Source organism: Desmodus rotundus, chromosome 7 (genome assembly GCF_022682495.2).
Source record: "Desmodus rotundus isolate HL8 chromosome 7, HLdesRot8A.1, whole genome shotgun sequence".
Lineage (NCBI taxonomy): Eukaryota > Metazoa > Chordata > Mammalia > Chiroptera > Phyllostomidae > Desmodus > Desmodus rotundus.
In genome coordinates, this window is record NC_071393.1 from 82,397,510 (window position 1) to 82,401,789 (window position 4,280).

The following is a 4,280-nucleotide window of genomic DNA, read 5'->3' on the forward strand; positions in this document are numbered from 1 at the left end:
TGTTTGTTTGTTTTTTAAGATACATCGATGTGTGAAAGAAACATCAGTTGGCTGCCTCTTGCATGCCCCCAGCTGGGACCTGGCCTACAACCCAGGCATGTGTTCTGATTGGGAATCAAACTGGTGACCTTTTGGTTCAGTTTGCTTGCTGGTGCTCAACTCATTGAGCCACGCCAGCCAGGGCGAAGGTATAGATCTTTTAATGGTGGCATTCAGATACCATGATAAGTCAGAGGAAGAAATTTGGAGACATAGGAATTAAAAATGACTTTATCTGACTGCCTGGCTGATCTTGCTACTAAATAGATGAAAAAAATTACAGAAAACAAATTCTGGAAAACAGGAAGATTATTTCAAGGGCCACATGTGTCAGTGAGTCAGAGAGACATTGGCAGTTCCACGGTTTGTGTAGAGGAAGCATGCCGGAGCCCAGTCAGGTAGGAGGGGTAGGCTAGAAGCTGCTTTTACATAGCACTTTACAAGTCATTGATAAAAATGTTAACTGGCCCCATTAAAGAACGGAGGGTGCTGATGGAGTGTATTGAAGGGTGGTAAACCCTTCTCAACTGTCCCTCCTGGACGCCAGCCACCTTTGCAGTCAGGCAACATCTACTGAGCACCTAATATGTGCCAGGCCTTAGTTAAATCCTTTGTATCATAAATGTGGGATTTCTTTCACATACAAGATCATACGAAAGTCTTGTGTTTATCCATACTGAAATGTAAATTGGAGTAATGGAAATCATCGATATAATCTGCTAATGACATTATGCACATCTGTCCTCAAAAAAAGAAAATTATGTGTCACTTGATCACTTGATTTTTTTCTATATAGTCCAATCATGAAGTGGTGAAAAAAATCTATTCATGTGTTGTTTATCCCAGATCGTCGCACTCCTAGACACAGACATATAAAAAGGATCATCCAGTCATTGTTTTTATCCATGAATACACTAAACAAAGAGAGTCACAGAGACACTCACTCTATGACGTCTGAATATGCCCATTTCTCTGTAGAGGTACTGCGTAGTCACGGAGGTGCTTACCCACTTCACAGACTGGTATGACCCACTGGGAGGATGCACGTTCACACTCTTTCTACACATCTATATGTGTAATACACTCACACCTCTGGAGTAAAACTATAGTAGAATAGCTGGCCATCAAAGAAACATCAACCAGAACACCACCCCACCTTCACACATTCCACCACAGAAAGGGCCACTGAAAATGGCTTGGGCATTGTGCCTCTGCACTCGGCAGATTATAAAATGATCTGCCGACCAGTTTAGAATTATAAATAATCTCATAATTAAGTTAAAATTTCAAAAATCTTCCACAAGATTTCTCACAAATAGTTATTTTAAAAATAAATTCAGATAAAAGAAAGTTCGCATGACTGGGTGAAATGACGTTTCACGTTCCTTCAGGTGGAGTCCATGACCACCAGCCTCAGAGTCTCTACGGACATCTTAAAATGCAAATTGGTGGCTCCCTCTTCTCGCTACTGAATGTGAACTTGAAGTTGGTTCTTCCACATAACTGAGGAAAGACACACTAGTCTGTCTGCTGGATGAGCCAGTGTTCTTGTTCTCTTCCTGCAGCCTAACAACAAGCTGACTCCACAAGGAGGTTGTAAGGTTTCAGACAGAAACCAGGGTTGATAAGGAAAACTTCCCAGGCAACTAGTCCCAAAAAGCTGGTTTTTAAATTGATAAGGTTGTAACCCCAATAGAAAAGCTCGAAGATTTTCAAATCTGCAGGGTGACCCCTGCTCTCTCTCTACTTCTCCATCAATATGGCAGGTGGCTGGGAGTCAGGATTCCTTTCCTGGAACATTTCCCAAGGTGCATGCAGACCCAGGCACAAGTCTCCATGGGTGGGCGAACAGCTCAGGGATTCGAGCATTGGGCTAGCCCTGAGTCTGTGAAGTTTTGTTTTGACCCTGCACTGTGTATTGTGTTTGTTCAAGCCACATATTTCTTGATAATATCTAAATCTGAAAATCACTTGGCATGTATTACTTAATACATTTATCTATGCTTTGGAAGAATAAACACCCCCATCAAAAATTGCACTCATATTCCCATAGGTGACATTATGTTACTTTAGATAGTTAGAGGTCATATAAATGGGGAAAAATTGCAAAAAGATATCTTGGAATTTTGACTTAAAGTATCTTTTCTAAATTAGATGCTTCTTAAAATGTCATTATAGTTTAATAGTTTCTTTTGTGTGTGTAAATATGTAAAAACAGTTTAAATATGTATGTTGATTCCATGATCTCAATTTAATACTCTCATAACTCAACAGTTCTTATAGCTATTGAATGGTATTCTCTTTTCTTTTTCTTTTTTTTTCTTTTGCCAGTTAATGTTAGTATGACAAAATTGTGGAGAAAGTTTTTTTTAAGGTCTTATTTGTAGAGAGGGGGAAGCAAGGGAAAAAGAGAGGCAGAGAAGCATCAATCAGCTTCCTCTTACACGCACCCTGACCGGGGACCAACCCCCAACACAGGCATGTGCCCTGACTGGGAATCGAACCAGAGACCTTCCACTTTACGGGATGATGCCCAACCAACTGAGCCACACCAGTCAGGGCATCAGGGACAATTCTTAAGAAGTTTAAGTAATGCTTTAATGACCTCAAGTCAAGTAGGTGAAAACTTTGTGATAGGGTCAACAAACTGAAAAATTTCTCATTAAAATAAGAGTATGCGTCACCATTTGTAATATTATAATACTGTATTTGAGTAGCATCTGTGAAGATAATCTAATAGAAGCAGGGAAAATCCAGAACACAAAGTAACAACCTGATTGGGGAACCACTGAATCACATAATAACCAGATTAAAACTCTTAGTTTATATAGAAAAACAAAGGCAGAAAGAAGAGAAGACCTAAATCTGTAAAATCACAAAGGGCTGAAGAAGGTAGCATAGTTATTCACTAAATTTTGAAATCATAGAATGAAGGTGCATTTCTAAAAATTTATTGAGGTAAGTTTAGGCCAATTACGTAGAAATATAAGTTCATGTTAAAAAACAGAATCAACCTAAGTGGTGATGTAGTAGATTTTTTTTTCCAACTTAAAATAAACCAATGGCTAATAGAGTCTCAGTGAATTGCAAAGAGTGGCGAATGCCTGTCATTTGAAGTTGATATCCAGAACAAGAGCCAAGACTTGCCATCCCTTGTCTGGTGATGGATCCCCTAGAGATAAAATGTTTGATGGGCCATGCAACTGGCCCAGTCTGGTAATCATTATAATTTTAAGAAATAAAAACCAGATTAGTATAAAAGAATATGTGATTAGTAAAAGAACCACAGGATACTTGTGTTTGGGCTTTAAAAATATTGGTATGAACATCTGTACATCACATAAATTTTGTCATACATGTGAAAGCTATTTTTTTTCCATAAAATAGCATGTACCTCGCTTCTCGCATTACCCTAGAATAAGTAAGTTTTACTGACCTACAGGCCTATATAATCTGTGTTCCATTCCCTCCCCACGCCTCTGAGATCCTCTCCTATCTTGATCGCACTCACTCACTTTACACCGAGCTGATCATAGAGTCCTTGCTGTTCCTCCAGCACACTCATCTTTTCCTGCCGCACTGCCTTCACCTGTGCTGTTCCCATTGCCTGGATGCTCTCCCACGTGCATCTGCAGCTTACTCCCTCCCTTTACCGAAAGCTTTGTGGAAATATCTCTGTCAGAGAGCTCACCCCTGACTATCCCATCAAAAATACCACTGTCTTTGCTGGTCCTTGCATTCTGTCTCTGAGATTGTCTATTTTATTTTTCTTCTTAGCACTCAACAACACCTAACATTATTTGTATGTATTTGCTTATCATATGTCTCCCCCGCTAGAATGTAAGTCAGTTCTGTGTTAAGGAGGGACTTTATATTCCAAGTCTAAAATAATGCCTGGCCTAAAACACACATTCAGTAAATACCTGTTGAGTGGTGGAGGATGAACCAGGTTCAGTAAGTTTGGGACTACTGCTTATGTTGGTTGGCACAGGAATTAAAGCTATGATCAAATACAGGCCATGCCTTCTACACAGCTAGTGACCATTAGATTGTAGGTACCATTGATACTGCTGCCTGGTCTGTTACAACACACATTTGAAAAAGAGCTACGGTTTATGGTGCAATTCAGTAAGTTAATTTCATCCAGGTAACCGTGCTCCTTAAAAACTCTTATTCCACTAATTTTGAAAAATCCAAAGCTGGTCTCCAGATTTCTTTGAATTCCCTAGGAATGGTTTTGT